This window comes from Rutidosis leptorrhynchoides, chromosome 5 (assembly GCF_046630445.1).
Source record: "Rutidosis leptorrhynchoides isolate AG116_Rl617_1_P2 chromosome 5, CSIRO_AGI_Rlap_v1, whole genome shotgun sequence".
In the NCBI taxonomy this organism is placed as follows: Eukaryota; Viridiplantae; Streptophyta; class Magnoliopsida; order Asterales; family Asteraceae; genus Rutidosis; species Rutidosis leptorrhynchoides.
The window spans coordinates 113,196,923-113,215,689 of record NC_092337.1 but is presented as its reverse complement, the minus strand read 5'-3'; positions in this window follow the sequence as shown (position 1 = coordinate 113,215,689).

Below are 18,767 nucleotides of genomic sequence, written 5' to 3'. Positions count from 1 at the left end.
GTGAGATACGAAATGGAGAGTATGAGGATGGGAATTAACTACCCAATTATTTTGGAAATTTCGAACTGGTATGACTAATATCGAAGTAAGAAGGATGATGGTGTGATTATCATCAAATAAGAAATCTATCGGAATAAGTTAGGATTCAGAGTTGCGTAAGAATGAGTATCAAATAAGACTCTTGGGTAGTCCTTAATATAGAATTTGAATCACTGGAGTGATGGGATAAAATTTCCTTTATGTATCGTTGTGCAAGTCTGTCGATTGTATCGGTTTCTTTCATGTCTAGAAAGTGAGCAGATTTGGTGAGATGGTCAATAATAACTCGGATAGTGTCCTAACCGCCTACCGTTTTTGGTAGCTTCATGATGAAATCCATTGTTATTCCTTCCCATTCCCATTGTGGGATTTTGGGTTGTTGAAGTAACCTAGATGGCTTTTGGCTCACCATTCTAGTGAGGTATACGAAAAATCTTCTTACTATAAAAAAATTTCGCTTTCATCCTTGAAAGCCAGTCCGTTCCAACTATTTCATCAAAGCTTCCTAACTTGATGAGTATTAGGTTAATCCTAAAGTCCATTCCAGCCATTACATCAAGCTTCCTAACTTGATGAGCATTAGGTTAATCCTAAAGTCCATTCCAACTTTCTTATTATACTACCGTGAAAGTTTTTTATCAATCTTCTCAAATAACATCTGTTTGTGCATAGGTAACTAATCCTTTCCAACTACTACCTTAAAACTTCCAAGTTTTGTTGACATGAGGTCGTCTCCAATGACTCACCTGTTAATTTTAAGGTACTACCTTAAATTATTCTTCTATCTCTGCCAGCTTACCATTAGCTTGTCCTATAGAATACTTAACTCTCATGGTTGTCAATGGCTTATTAGTCATAACACTAAGGTTCTTAGTTATAAAGTTTCTATCGCTCTAGTATTAAACAATTTCGAGACAAATAAAATGTTGTGATGAAACGTACCCTAACTAAAATCAGGATCCATGCGAGTTTCCATAGTTGAGATAACGATTGCTCTACCGCAAGTAAGTCCAAAGTTCTTCCTATTTGAAAACTTTTTCCTTAAGTGTCCAGGGTGTCTATATCTATAACAAATTTTTGGGTTATCAGTTCTACAATCAAGGCCCTCCTTGTACAGTATTTAGGCTAAGTGGTTATTCTTTCCCCACCTATAACAGACCATAATGCGTAACCTCAAGTGGTTCCTACTAAAAGTTCTTTTGAATCACTTCATATTCCTTATATAGTAACATTGGGACTTCTGCATGATTTACTTCAATATAATCACGCTGTCCTGGCGTCATTATATTGTGCTAAATCGTACGTTCATTCCAAATATCACTCCATATGGTCAATGTAACGTGTTTACTTCAAGTTCTACTCAATTTCACCTAACGGTGTTTTATCTTATCTCAAAACTAATTCTATATAATTAATCTCACAGTTTCTCGGTGTAGGTGTGTAGGTTCCGTAGGTCATGCATCAACGCCTAAATGTCCCGAAATTTCTTCCAAAATGTTCGGGTTCAAGTAATGTCATTAGGTTCCTTTCTAGAAATTCAATCTGGGTCTCTCGTTGAGTTGTACGTGTAGCAAGTAGTAATACGATATGTTTTGAGGCGACTCCCAAGTCTTTGGGTATGGCTAAGCATCAGTGGAAGACACTATGACCTTGTGAAAGGAGATGCCTTCTCGACTTCTCCAATGCCTAAGAGTGTTAGGGACCTACGTCCAGAAGTGTCGTTAGATCATCGAGTGGTGGTGAAGAATGAAAGAGATAAGTGACGGTCATGAAAGTGTACGGGATACGAGTTATCTTACAGAAACTAAACATCCTTCTAATGTTCATACGTTGTACGTGGCTAATTAGGGCGAGCTCGGGGTGCGGTTACTCTGACAAGTCCTCGTATATCTCCTCCTCCGAGGATCAACCTTAGTGGGCGTGTAATCCGAGGGGTACTCCTCCTAGATTGCGTGAAGTAATATTTCGACCTCCGAAATGGTGGAACGGTAGTAACAGGTGGATTACAATACTAATCCTTAGGGTTAGACGAACGAGAAAGGGTTCAGAAAAATATCTGAACTAGGAAAAATGAATTCTCCAAGTCGGTACAGCGAAAAAGCAGACGAGTAGCAAGCACGAAATCATGCATAGTAACTACAGCAGCCTAGATCGTCTATAGCAGTACATAGCATGGCAGTAATAGCATTATCAACAGAAGTATAGTAGCATGCAGTAGCGAGAATAAGAAATAGCATACAACAAGTTCACATAGCAGTAAAAGGAAACGGTAGCATGCAGAAAGTTCATACAGCAATAGAAGTAAGGAGTGGCATGCAGTAGTAGTAAGCAGTAACATGCAGTAATATAACATAGTAGCATGCAGCGGTCCGCAGAAACAAGTAAATGAGCAAGTTGTAGATTAGTCCTATTAGTGAATCCTACTCGACCTGGTCTAGACTCATGATGTTATGCGAGGTGTATATGAAATAGCTTATATTTTACTAGGAAAAACTATTAAATATGATACAATTTTACACAAGATATTTATTTATTTATAGAATGGATATACTTAAACCTTGCTACAACACTTATAGGCAGTGTACCTAATTGTACAGTAGTGTAGTTTTTAGTAAGTCCGGTTCGTTCCACAGGGAAAATCATTAAACAAAGCTTAACGCTATATTAGTTTTAATTTATAAAAATACAAATATATAAATAAGTAATATTATTATTATAAAGGGGGGTTTTTACCGTTTAATGACCGGTTTGTCGATTTTAAAACTTAGTCGCAGTTAAAACCTAATGTAAAATATTAAAAATAAATATAACTTAATTTAAAGCGTAAAGTAAATAACGATAATGAAATTGCGATAAATAAAAGTGCGATAAAATAAACTTGTGATAATTAAAAAGTACAATTAATTAAAAGTGCAATTAAATACAATAACAATAAATAAAAGTGCGATAATTAGAAGTGCAATTAAATATAAAATAAAGGAAATTAAATATGAAATAAAAGAATTATGCTTATTTAAACTTCCGTAATCATGATGTTTGACGTGTTGATTTTAGTTTTATGCCCATGAGTTAATTGTCCTTTGTCCTGGATTATTTAATATGTCCGTCTGGTTTTTGTCCATAACAGTCCATCAGTCATAAATATAAAGTGCGAGTATCCTCGTCAAATTATCCTTATACCCGAAGTCAAATATTCCAACTAATTGGGGACTTAAACTGTAACAAGATTTTAATACTTTGTTTAATAATTACACCAGGTTATCGACTGCGTGTAACCCAAGGTTTTAATACTTTGTTATCAATTATGCCAAGTGTCCTTGTACATAATTTCACCCCTGTTTTAATAATTCTAGTGACTATTAATCCATTTCCGTGTCCGGTTATATGAACTATTATTCGTACATATAAATATTCCGCCCATCGTGTCCGATCGAGTGTATATGGTTATTTATAGGGACGTGCAATTGTAAATCTTTATATTAAAATTAACAAACTATCATTTAGTTAAACAAATATAAAGCCCATTAATAGCCCATAGTATAATTTCTACAAGTGTCCTTCTTTTGTCCAAACCCCAATTATGGTACAAAGCCCAATTACCCAAATTTAAATATTTTTAGCCCAACATCATGATTACTTTGGCTTAAATAAGCATAATGATAATTTAGCTACGAGACATTAATGTAAAAAGGTTGAACATAACTTACAATGATTAAAAATAGCGTAGCGTTACACGGACAGAATTTTGACTTACACCCTTACAACATTCGCTAACATACCCTTATTATTAGAATTTAAAATTAAAATATAAAAATATATATATACGTTTTTGAGAGATAGATAGAATTAGGATATATAAAACTCGTCGAATTCGCTGCCTTTTATAGACATTCTGGGACCTGGTTTCTTCGCGAGTCGCGGTACTCTAACCCTTCAAACTCCGCAAGTCACGGAGTTTGCTTTTACAACTCATCCCTTTTTGGATCTTCTTTGCCGACGTTTTATTATATAAATATAATATATATATAATTTATATAATTAATTATATATTATATTATATTTATATACATAATTAATTTGTAACTTTTGCTCCGTTGCGTCGTGCGTTGAGAGTTAACTCATGTCCCGGTTCCGGATTTTAGAACGTCCTTTCGTACTATTTTATATCATGTACTTTGCGTTTTGCGTCTTGTACTCTTGTCATTTTTAGACGTTTCAAATCAATAATTTGAACCTTTTTGATTGTATCTTTTACTTTTTAGCTTTTTGGACCTTTGCGTCTTCAATTCGTCGAATCTGCCTTTTGTCTTCACCTTTTAATATTTAAACGAATATCACTTGTAAATAGAACAATTGCAACTAAAATCTTGTCTTTCTTGAGGAATAATGCTATGAAATATGTGTTCATTTTTAGCATTATCAATATTCCCACACTTAAGCATTGCTTGTCCTCAAGCAATATAGTCTTGAAATAAAAATACTTGAATTACTTCTTTATTCTTCACACTTTGTACATCAGTGATTTCAATACGGCGGTATGAACAATGATAGTAACGACGTGGTTTACAGTCTCACATGACTATAAAAATTTAGATCCTTTAGGAAATTGGATCTTTATGAAAACATTTGATCTTTTGAAAATTCAGGCTAGATTTTACCCTACACAAGTTTTCTGATTTGATCCACCATCGGTGTTGCAAAATATATTTGTGGATCAATATTTTGGCTAAAACTTTTAGGCTCGTGTAATCCACTACTATCTCTGTATCGGAAAGCACACATCCAGTTTACTTGTTCAGTATATTACCTTTGGGTAAACTACCGTCCGGTTGTAAAGGAAAGCGATGAACAAGAAACTGTTAAGGCAATGTCCCGTGACATGCAGATGATTATGGTCTATAATGTGTCGGATGCTAGTACTATCCTTGGTAGGAGCAATAGTAAAGATCATCCTATGATTTTTTGGTCTGGCACAAGGTCCTGTCTCCGACCATGCTATGCAACCACCGTTCTTACGATTGACACCCGATTTGGTTCAGGTGACCTAATGAATTCCAGTTGAATTCCTAGGATTTTACGTTCAATGGTAATGAACGCATTGAAAATGGGTTTTCAGAAAACAAATCGGTTTTAATTTTTGATCAAAATATTTTCTCGTTCAAGCTCGAGTTTAGATATCATTGAATTCCATGAGTTTGAATTCTCAATCTTTAAGGTCAATCTCAAGGATTGAGTAATATCAGTCTTAAAAGCTGATTTTTGATCTTTTAAGGAGATTATCCTTTCTGGGGATCTGATTCATTAGTCTTATCAAGCTAATTTGCACGGTGCCCCCCATTGTACAAGATAAATCCTTCTTATGGTTAGGATAAATCTGACCACTTGGCGACCCTGTTTGATGCTGAGGTCCGTGGATTTCCTGCTGATTTTAGTGACGAATTTTCTAGATTTTTCGTCAACCTACAGCTGATCTGGACGACAACTAATCAAGAAGCGCGTTTCTTTTTCGGAAGACTTTACTTCCTTTTAATGATGGAATTGATTCATCGTATATATCCATCTTTCTTTCAAATATATTACAGTAAATCGGGTAAAACTGATTAGATTAGTCCAAAACAAAAGTATCTTCAATTATTTGTTACAGAAATATGTGACATATGTTTAAGATAACTTGGTGAATTTTCCCACACTTGGCTTTTATTTTTCCTTTTTGTTCTCCTCTATTCCATTTTAAATGAATTCTAACATTTTGGTTTGTTTCTCAATTTATGTCCTTTCCAAGGTAACTATAATTTCGGTGTTAACACTTAGTTTTATCGTTCATAAATATGTATAAACATGATTTTGAATTCATTTAAGTGGAAATTTTGAAAATTTTACAAGAATTGGGTAGTCAGTATATAAGACTAGGGCTGTTCTTTATTATCAGAGAGCACTAGATTCTAATACAACTACTGCTTTACTAGTATTTTTAATGGTAACCAAGTGTTTAAACAGCTAAAGAATTTACCGGACTATATATATCACATAATTGGTCATCGCACTTAGTTTAAGTCTATTTACAAGACCTAAACTTAATAAATTTTTTTTTTTTTTTTTAAATTCGAAAGAATTTAACCCCTTCCCACACTTAAGATCTTGCAATGCCCTCATTTGCAAGAAATCAGTAACAATTTAAATTATTGAGGGTGATTAGCATAGAAAAATGATTAAATTTTACCAAAGTTTCCAAACATATTGTTGTTTGTGTTGAATGGTAAATGGTTCACATCATTTGTTCATTCCGTCTTGTTGTTATTTCACATATATTTTGCATCTTGTCGTCAAAATTAGTTGCTTTTGCTGAACTTAATGCCAGTCTTTGAAAATGCGTTGTTTTACCCTGTTGTGTACATAAGATAAACTGCAAACATATATACATATTTTTGAAGCTTGGTATATTACTCCACATTCAAAAATTATTAAAATCTAATAATAAAAGTTAGAAAATTATAAAAACTATTACAATATCAACATAAGTGCTAAATGTAGTAACATTACAAAAATAAAATAAATAAAACTAAATAAACTAGGGTTGATACTGATACCAGTAGGGGTTCCATGCATAACCATATGTGTTATAGAATGCTTCAGCTGGGTTATAAGTAGGATACGGTGGTTGGATCTCTATAGACCAGGGAGGAAATACGGGCTTTGGAGTAGGAATATAGTTTCTACCTATATGTTGGCAATGAGCTATGATGTGGTTTTGATGAACTTGCCAATCTTCAAATGCTCGATGTCTAGCATTTGAAATGTCCCGTTCTTATTGATTAAAAACGTTCCATATTAATTGATTTCGTTGCGAGGTTTTGACCTCTATATGAGACGTTTTTCAAAGACTGCATTCATTTTTAAAACAAACCATAACCTTTATTTCATAAATAAAGGTTTAAAAAGCTTTACGTAGATTATCAAATAATGATAATCTAAAATATCCTGTTTACACACGACCATTACATAATAGTTTACAATACAAATATGTTACATCAAAATCAGTTTCTTGAATGCAGTTTTTACACAATATCATACAAACATGGACTCCAAATCTTGTCCTTATTTTAGTATGCAACAGCGGAAGCTCTTAGTATTCACCTGAGAATAAACATGCTTTAAACATCAACAAAAATGTTGGTGAGTTATAGGTTTAACCTATATATATCAAATCGTAACAATAGACCACAAGATTTCATATTTCAATACACATCCCATACATAGAGATAAAAATCATTCATATGGTGAACACCTGGTAACCGACATTAACAAGATGCATATATATATATATAAGAATATCCCCATCATTCCGGGACACCCTTCGGATATGATATAAATTTCGAAGTACTAAAGCATCCGGTACTTTGGATGGGGTTTGTTAGGCCCAATAGATCTATCTTTAGAGTTCGCGTCAATTAGGGTGTCTGTTCCCTAATTCTTAGATTACCAGACTTAATAAAAAGGGGCATATTCGATTTTGATCATTCAACCATATAATGTAGTTTCAATTACTTGTGTCTATTTCGTAAAACAGTTATAGAAACATCGCATGTATTCTCAGCCCAAAAATATAAAGGGTAAAAAGGCAATGAAAACTCACTTTCACAGATTTTTACTTCTTCGGGAAGTAAGACTTGGCCACTGGTTGATTCACGAACCTATAACAATATATACATATATATCAAAGTATGTTCAAAATATATTTACAACACTTTTAATATATTTTGATGTTTTAAGTTTATTAAGTCAGCTGTCCTCGTTAGTAACCTACAACTAGTTGTCCACAGTTAGATGTACAGAAATAAATCGATAAATATTATCTTGAATCAATCCACGACCCAGTGTATACGTATCTCAGTATTGATCACAACTCAAACTATATATATTTTGGAATCAACCTCAACCCTGTATAGCTAACTCCAACATTCACATATAGAGTGTCTATGGTTGTTCCGAAATATATATAGATGTGTCGACATGATAGGTCGAAACATTGTATACGTGTCTATGGTATTTCAAGATTACATAATATACAATACAAGTTGAATAAGTTATGGTTGGAATAGATTTGTTACCAATTTTCACGTAGCTAAAATGAGAAAAATTATCCAATCTTGTTTTACCCATAACTTCTTCATTTTAAATCCGTTTTGAGTGAATCAAATTGCTATGGTTTCATATTGAACTCTATTTTATGAATCTAAACAGAAAAAGTATAGGTTTATAGTTGGAAAAATAAGTTACAAGTCATTTTTGTAAAGGTAGTCATTTCAGTCGAAAGAACGACGTCTAGATGACCATTTTAGAAAACATACTTCCACTTTGAGTTTAACCATAATTTTTGGATATAGTTTCATGTTCATAATAAAAATCATTTTCTCAGAATAACAACTTTTAAATCAAAGTTTATCATAGTTTTTAATTAACTAACCCAAAACAGCCCGCGGTGTTACTACGACGGCGTAAATCCGGTTTTACGGTGTTTTTCGTGTTTCCAGGTTTTAAATCATTAAGTTAGCATATCATATAGATATAGAACATGTGTGTAGTTAATTTTAAAAGTCAAGTTAGAAGGATTAACTTTTGTTTGCGAACAAGTTTAGAATTAACTAAACTATGTTCTAATGATTACGAGTTTAAACCTTCGAATAAGATAGTTTTATATATATGAATCGGATGATGTTATGAACATCATTACTACCTCAAGTTTAGTAGGTAAACCTACTGGAAGTGACAAGAAATGATCTAGCTTCAAAGGATCTTGGATGGCTTGAAAGTTCTTGAAGTAGGATCATGACACAAAAACAAGTTCAAGTAAGATTTTTACTCGAATTAAGATAGTTTATAGTTATAGAAATTGAATCAAAGTTTGAATATGAATATTACCTTGAATAAGAAAGATAACCTACTGTATATAACAAAGGTTTCTTGATCTTAGATGATTACTTGGAATGGATTAGAAAGCTTGGAAGTAAATTAGTAAACTTGAAGGGATTTTTGAAGTGTTCTTGAAGTGTTCTTCCTATGATGATTATAGCTTGATTCTTGAAGTGATTTTTGATGAAGATGATGATTAACTACTGGAAAAATACGTTCATAATAGTGTGTGTGTGTTGAGAGAGAATTAGAAAGAGAATTGGAAGTGAAATGGAGTGAATGATGAGTGGTAATTGGTGAGTGGTGAGTGGGGTTAAAAGGAGTTCTAGTTAGTTGACTAGCTCATGGTAGAAGTTAAAATTGATTAGTCATACATGACATAATCAAGAGTGGAATCCCATGCTAGTTCCTATTGGTATATACTCGTAGTAAGTACGTTTTGAAGCTGTGTATAATACGGGTAAGAATACGACTAGAATTCTTGATGAAAGAAAAGAATGGAAAAGTAACTGTATCCATTTTCGTTAAGTATGAGTGTTTTGATATATGTCTTGAAGTCTTCCAAAAGTATTTTAATACATCTAAATACACTACATGTATATACATTTTAACTGAGTCGTTAAGTCATCGTTAGTCGTTACATGTAAGTGTTGTTTTGAAACCTTTAAGTTAACGATCTCAATTAATGTTGTTAACCCATTGTTTATTATATCTAATGAGATGTTAAATTATTATATTATCATGATATTATGATATATTAATATATCTTAATATGATATATATACATTTAAATGTCGTTACAACGATAATCGTTACATATATGTCTCGTTTCGAAATCCTTAAGTTAGTAGTCTTGTTTATATGTATATAACTCATTGTTAATATACTTATGGAGATACTTACTTATCATAATCTCATGTTAACCATATGTATATCCATATATATATATCGTCATGTTGTTTTTACAAGTTTTAACGTTCGTGAATCGCCGGTCAACTTGGGTGGTCAATTGTCTATATGAAACATATTTCAATTAATCAAGTCTTAACAAGTTTGATTGCTTAACATGTTGGAAACATTTAATCATGTAAATATCAATCTCAATTAATATATATAAACATGGAAAATTTCGGGTCACTACAGTACCTACTCGTTAAATAAATTTCGTCCCGAAATTTTAAGCTGTTGAAGGTGTTGACGAATGTTCTGGAAATAGATGCGGGTATTTCTTCTTCATCTGATCTTCACGCTCCCAGGTGAACTCGGGTCCTCTACGAGCATTCCATCGAACCTTAACAATTGGTATCTTGTTTTGCTTAAGTCTTTTAACCTCACGATCCATTATTTCGACGGGTTCTTCGATGAATTGGAGTTTTTCGTTGATTTGGATTTCATCTAACGGAATAGTGAGATCTTCTTTAGCAAAAAATTTCTTCAAATGCGAGACGTGGAAAGTGTTATGTACAGCCGCGAGTTGTTGAGGTAACTCAAGTCGGTAAGCTACTGGTCCGACACGATCAATAATCTTGAATGGTCCAATATACCTTGGATTTAATTTCCCTCGTTTACCAAATCGAACAACGCGTTTCCAAGGTGCAACTTTAAGCATGACCATCTCTCCAATTTCAAATTCTATATCTTTTCTTTTAATGTCAGCGTAGCTCTTTTGTCGACTTTGGGCGGTTTTCAACCGTTGTTGAATTTAGATGATCTTCTCGGTAGTTTCTTGTATAATCTCCGGACCCGTAATCTGTCTATCCCCCACTTCACTTCAACAAATCGGAGACCTGCACTTTCTACCATAAAGTGCTTCAAACGACGCCATCTCAATGCTTGAATGGTAGCTGTTGTTGTAGGAAAATTCTGCTAATGGTAGATGTCGATCCCAACTGTTTCCGAAATCAATAACACATGCTCGTAGCATGTCTTCAAGCGTTTGTATCGTCCTTTCGCTCTGCCCATCAGTTTGTGGATGATAGGCAGTACTCATGTCTAGACGAGTTCCTAATGCTTGCTGTAATGTCTGCCAGAATCTTGAAATAAATCTGTCATCCCTATCAGAGATAATAGAGATTGGTATTCCATGTCTGGAGACGACTTCCTTCAAATACAGTCGTGCTAACTTCTCCATCTTGTCATCTTCTCTTATTGGCAGGAAATGTGCTGATTTGGTGAGACGATCAACTATTACCCAAATAGTATCAAAACCACTTGCAGTCCTTGGTAATTTAGTGATGAAATCCATGGTAATGTTTTCCCATTTCCATTCCGGGATTTCGGGTTGTGGAAGTAGACCTGATGGTTTCTGATGCTCAGCTTTGACCTTAGAACACGTCAAACATTCTCCTACATATTTAGCAACATCGGCTTTCATACCCGGCCTCCAAAAATATTTCCTGAGATCCTTGTACATCTTCCCCGTTCCAGGATGTATTGTGTATCTGGTTTTATGAGCTTCTCTAAGTACCATTTCTCTCATATCTCCAAATTTTGGTACCCAAATCCTTTCAGCCCTATACCGGGTTCCGTCTTCCCGAATATTAAGATGTTTCTTCGATCCTTTGGGTATTTCATCCTTTAAATTTCCCTCTTTTAAAACTCCTTGTTGCGCCTCCTTTATTTGAGTAGTAAGGTTATTATGAATCATTATATTCATAGATTTTACTCGAATGGGTTCTCTGTCCTTCCTGCTCAAGGCATCGGCTACCACATTTGCCTTCCCCGGGTGGTAACGAATCTCAAAGTCGTAATCATTCAATAATTCAATCCACCTACGCTGCCTCATATTCAGTTGTTTCTGATTAAATATGTGTTGAATACATTTGTGGTCGGTATATATAATACTTTTGACCCCATATAAGTAGTGCCTCCAAGTCTTTAATGCAAAAATAACCGCGCCTAATTCCAAATCATGCGTCGTATAATTTTGTTCGTGAATCTTCAATTGTCTAGACGCATAAGCAATCACCTTCGTTCGTTGCATTAATACACAACCGAGACCTTGCTTTGATGCATCACAATAAATCACAAAATCATCATTCCCTTCAGGCAATGACAATATAGGTGCCGTAGTTAGCTTTTTCTTCAATAACTGAAACGCTTTCTCTTGTTCATCATTCCATTCAAATTTCTTCCCTTTATGCGTTAATGCAGTCAAGGGTTTTGCTATTCTGGAAAAGTCTTGGATGAACCTTCTGTAGTAACCAGCTAGTCCTAAAAACTGGCGTATGTGTTTCGGAGTTTTCGGGGTTTCCCACTTTTCAACAGTTTCTATCTTTGCCGGATCCACCTTAATACCTTCTTTGTTCACTATGTGACCGAGGAATTGAACTTCTTCCTTCCAAAATGCACACTTTGAAAACTTAGCGTACAATGCTTCCTTCCTCAATACTTCTAACACCTTTCTCAAATGTTCACCGTGTTCTTGGTCATTCTTTGAGTAAATAAGTATGTCATCAATGAAAACAATGACAAACTTGTCAAGGTATGGTCCACACACTCGGTTCATAAGGTCCATGAACACAGCTGGTGCATTAGTTAAACCAAACGGCATGACCATAAACTCGTAATGACCGTAACGTGTTCTGAAAGCAGTCTTTGGAATATCATCTTCTTTCACCCGCATTTGATGATACCCGGAACGTAAGTCAATCTTTGAATAAACAGACGAGCCTTGTAGTTGATCAAATAAGTCGTCGATTCTCTGTAGTGGGTAGCGGTTCTTGATGGTAAGTTTGTTCAACTCTCGGTAGTCGATACACAACCTGAATGTACCATCTTTCTTCTTGACAAACAAAACAGGAGCTCCCCACGGTGATGTGCTTGGTCGAATGAAACCACGCTCTAAAAGTTCTTGTAATTGGCTTTGCAGTTCTTTCATCTCGCTGGGTGCGAGTCTGTAAGGAACACGAGCTATTGGTGCAGCTCCTGGTACAAGATCTATTTGAAATTCAACGGATCGCTGTGGGGGTAATCCCGGTAATTCTTTCGGAAATACATCGGGAAATTCTTTTGCAATGGGAACATCATTGATGCTCTTTTCTTCAGTTTGTACTTTCTCGACGTGTGCTACAACAGCATAGCAACCTTTTCTTATTAGTTTTTGTGCCTTCAAATTACTAATAATATGTAGCTTCGTGTTGCCCTTTTCTCCGTACACCATTAAGGGTTTTCCTTTTTCTCGTATAATGCGAATTGCATTTTTGTAACAAACGATCTCTGCTTTCACTTCTTTCAACCAGTCCATACCGATTATCACATCAAAACTCCCTAACTCTACTGGTATCAAATCAATCTTAAATGTTTCGCTAACCAGTTTAATTTCTCGATTCCGACATATATTATCTGCTGAAATTAATTTACCATTTGCTAATTCGAGTAAAAATTTACTATCCAAAGGCGTCAATGGACAACTTAATTTAGCACAAAAATCTCTACTCATATAGCTTCTATCCGCACCCGAATCAAATAAAACGTAAGCAGATTTATTGTCAATAAGAAACGTACCCGTAACAAGCTCCGGGTCTTCCTGTGCCTCTGCCGCATTAATATTGAAAACTCTTCCGCGGCCTTGTCCATTCGTGTTCTCCTGGTTCGGGCAATTTCTAATAATGTGGCCCGGTTTTCCACATTTATAACAAACTACATTGGCATAACTTGCTCCGACACTACTTGCTCTGCCATTACTCGTTCCGACACCATTTGTTCCTTTCGTTCTATTAACCCCTGGTCCGTAGACCTCACACTTCACCGCGCTATGACCATTTCTTTTACACTTGTTGCAAAATTTGGTGCAGAACCCCGAGTGATACTTTTCACACCTTTGGCATAGCTGCTTCTGATTGTTGTTGTTGTTGCAGTTATTATTGTTGTTGGGATGATTGTTGTAGTTGCTGTTGTTGTTGTTGTTGTTGTTGTTGTTGGGCCGTTTGTTGTAGTTGCGATTGATGTTGCGATTGTTGGGATAATTGTTGCGATTATTGTTGTAATTGCTGTTGTTGTTGTATTGGTGATTCTTATCACCGTTTTCCTCCCACTTTCTTTTGACTTGCTTCACATTAGCCTCTTCAGCAGTCTGTTCTTTAATTCTTTCTTCAATCTGGTTCACTAGTTTGTGAGCCATTCTACATGCCTGTTGTATGGAGGCGGGCTCGTGTGAACTTATATCTTCTTGGATTCTTTCCGGTAATCCTTTCACAAACGCGTCGATCTTCTCTTCCTCATCTTCGAATGCTCCCGGACACAATAGGCACAATTCTGTGAATCGTCTTTCGTACGTGGTAATATCAAATCCTTGGGTTCGTAACCCTCTATGTTCTGTCTTGAGCTTATTGACCTCGGTTCTGGGACGGTACTTCTCGTTCATCAAGTGCTTGAATGCTGACCACGGTAGTGCGTACGCATCATCTTGTCCCACTTGCTCTAGATAGGTATTCCACCATGTTAACGCAGAACCTGTGAAGTTATGCGTAGCGTACTTCACTTTGTCCTCTTCAGTACACTTACTTATGGCAAACACCGATTCGACCTTCTCGGTCCACCGTTTCAATCCGATCGGTCCTTCGGTTCCATCAAATTCCAAAGGTTTGCAGGCAGTGAATTCTTTGTAGGTGCATCCTACACGATTTCCTGTACTACCAGATCCAAGGTTATTGTTGGTATGTAGCGTAGCCTGTACTGCGGCTATGTTTGAAGCTAGAAAAGTACGAAATTCCTCTTCATTCATATTCACGGTGTGTCGAGTAGTCGGTGCCATTTCCTTCAAAATAGTCAAATGGAACAAGGTAATCATACAAAATATTAAGAGTAGTTAATAGTATTTCGTAGCATAATATGAACTCATTTATAAAAGCTTTTTCTTCATATTAGCATTTTATAAGTTTAAAATTCGGGTAGTACCTACCCGTTAAGTTCATACTTAGTAGCTAATATACAATTCAACTACTACAATTCTATATGAAAAACTGATTGTAATAATATTTCGCGTTCAAACTTTTATACAATATTTTACAAACTTACAATACCGCTTATTTTACATAAAGCATGAAATATAGCACACAATAACTTTGATACAAGATAGTTGTGAAGATAATTCTAGCTAGTACACAAGTCGTTCAGCAAAGGCAATAAAGACACGTAATTCATACGTCCAGAAACAAGTCATGCATTCTGGTTTTACTAGGACTACTTCCCATCCTTGGTCTTGTGGAACATAACCGTTATGGCCGTTGATAAGACAGCGTGTTGTAACGTCGTCAAAGGGACGAGGGTTACGTAATGACCAACAGTCTCGTAATAACCTAAAAACCTCATTTCTTACCCCAATTACCGACTCCGTCACTTGTGGGAACGTTTTGTTTAATAGTTGTAGCCCGATGTTCTTGTTCTCACTTTGGTGAGAAGCGAACATTACTAACCCGTAAGCATAACATGCTTCTTTATGTTGCATGTTAGCCGCTTTTTCTAAATCACGAAGTCCTATATTCGGATATACTGAGTCAAAATAATTTCTTAACCCGTTGCGTAAAATAGCATTTGGGTTCCCCGCAATATATGCGTCAAAGTAAACACATCGTAACTTATGGATTTCCCAATGTGATATCCCCCATCTTTCGAACGAAAGCCTTTTATAAACCAAGGCATTCTTGGAACGTTCTTCGAATGTCTTACAAACTGATCTCGCCTTAAATAGTTGTGCCGAGGAATTCTGACCGACTCTAGACAAGATTTCATCAATCATGTCTCCGGGTAGGTCTCTTAAAATATTGGGTTGTCTATCCATTTTGTGTTTTTATACTGTAAAATAGACAAGAGTTAGATTCATAAAAAAAATACTTATTAATACAAGCAATTTTTACATATATCATAAAGCATAAGCACACTATATTACATATATTACACCACACAAATACAACTATCTTATTCCGACTCGCTCGTTTCTTCTTATTTGGTTTTGGTTCGTTTTGCCAAGTTTCTAGGGATATATGATGTTCCCCTAATACGAGCCGTCGTTGTCCACATTGGTTTAGAAAAACCTGGTGGTTTAGAGGTTCCCGGGTCATTGTTACAACTTAAGGACTTAGGGAGTTAACGATACATATAAAGTTCATCGGGGTTGGAATTAGATTTCTCTATTTTTATGCCCTTTCCCTTATTATTTTCTTTTGCCTTTTTAAATTCAGTTGGGATAATTTCTATAACATCATCAGAATTCTCGTCGGAATCCAATTCATCGGAGAATTGGTAATCCTCCCAATATTTTGCTTCCTTGGCGGAAACACCATTGACCATAATTAACCTTGGTCGGTTGGTTGAGGATTCTCTTTTACTTAACCGTTTTATTATTTCCCCCACCGGTTCTATTTCTTCTTCCGGTTCCGATTCTTCTTCCGGTTCTGACTCTTCTTCCGGTTCCTCTTCGGGAACTTGTGAATCAGTCCACGAATCATTCCAATTTACATTTGACTCTTCATTATTATTAGGTGAGTCAATGGGACTTGTTCTAGAGGTAGACATCTATCACATAATATCAAATACGTTAAGAGATTAATATATCACATAATATTCATATGTTAAAAATATATAGTTTCCAACAAAAATGTTAAGCAATCATTTTTAAAGAAAACACGGTCGAAGTCCAGACTCACTAATGCATCCTAACAAACTCGATAAGACACACTAATGCAAATTTTCTGGTTCTCTAAGACCAACGCTCGGATACCAACTGAAATGTCCCGTTCTTATTGATTAAAAACGTTCCATATTAATTGATTTCGTTGCGAGGTTTTGACCTCTATATGAGACGTTTTTCAAAGACTGCATTCATTTTTAAAACAAACCATAACCTTTATTTCATAAATAAAGGTTTAAAAAGCTTTACGTAGATTATCAAATAATGATAATCTAAAATATCCTGTTTACACACGACCATTACATAATGGTTTACAATACAAATATGTTACATCGAAATCAGTTTCTTGAATGCAGTTTTTACACAATATCATACAAACATGGACTCCAAATCTTGTCCTTATTTTAGTATGCAACAGCGGAAGCTCTTAGTATTCACCTGAGAATAAACATGCTTTAAACGTCAACAAAAATGTTGGTGAGTTATAGGTTTAACCTATATATATATATCAAATCGTAACAATAGACCACAAGATTTCATATTTCAATACACATCCCATACATAGAGATAAAAATCATTCATATGGTGAACACCTGGTAACCGACATTAACAAGATGCATATATATATAAGAATATCCCCATCATTCCGGGACACCCTTCGGATATGATATAAATTTCGAAGTACTAAAGCATCCGGTACTTTGGATGGGGTTTGTTAGGCCCAATAGATCTATCTTTAGAGTTCGCGTCAATTAGGGTGTCTGTTCCCTAATTCTTAGATTACCAGACTTAATAAAAAGGGGCATATTCGATTTCAATCATTCAATCATATAATGTAGTTTCAATTACTTGTGTCAATTTCGTAAAACAGTTATAAAAACATCGCATGTATTCTCAGCCCAAAAATATAAAGGGTAAAACGGCAATGAAAACTCACTTTCACAGATTTTTAATTCGTTGGGAAGTAAGACTTGGCCACTAGTTGATTCACGAACCTATAACAATATATACATTTTGATGTTTTAAGTTTATTAAGTCAGCTATCCTCGTTAGTAACCTACAACTAGTTGTCCACAGTTAGATGTACAGAAATAAATCGATAAATATTATCTTGAATCAATCCACGACCCAGTGTATACGTATCTCAGTATTGATCACAACTCAAAATATATATATTTTGGAATCAACCTCAACCCTGTATAGCTAACTCCAACATTCACATATAGAGTCTCTATGGTTGTTCCGAAATATATATAGATGTGTCGACATGATAGGTCGAAACATTGTATACGTGTCTATGGTATCTCAAGATTACATAATATACAATACAAGTTGATTAAGTTATGCTTGGAATAGATTTGTTACCAATTTTCACGTAGCTAAAATGAGAAAAATTATCCAATCTTGTTTTACCCATAACTTCTTCATTTTAAATCCGTTTTGAGTGAATCAAATTGCAATGGTTTCATATTGAACTCTATTTTATGAATCTAAACAGAAAAAGTATAGGTTTATAGTCGGGAAAATAAGTTACAAGTCATTTTTGTAAAGGTAGTCATTTCAGTCGAAAGAACGACGTCTAGATGACCATTTTAGAAAACATACTTCCACTTTGAGTTTAACCATAATTTTTGGATATAGTTTCATGTTCATAATAAAAATCATTTTCTCAGAATAAAAACTTTTAAATCAAAGTTTATCATAGTTTTTAATTAACTAACCCAAAACAGCCCGCGGTGTTACTACGACGGCGTAAATCCGGTTTTACGGTGTTTTTTGTGTTTCCAGGTTTTAAATCATTAAGTTAGCATATCATATAGATATAGAAAATGTGTGTAGTTAATTTTAAAAGTCAAGTTAGAAGGATTAACTTTTGTTTGCGAACAAGTTTAGAATTAACTAAACTATGTTCTAATGATTACGAGTTTAAACCTTCGAATAAGATAGTTTTATATATATGAATCGAATGATGTTATGAACATCATTACTACCTCAAGTTTAGTAGGTAAACCTACTGGAAGTGACAAGAAATGATCTAGCTTCAAAGGATCTTGGATGGCTTGAAAGTTCTTGAAGTAGGATCATGACACAAAAACAAGTTCAAGTAAGATTTTTACTCGAATTAAGATAGTTTATAGTTATAGAAATTGAATCAAAGTTTGAATATGAATATTACCTTGAATAAGAA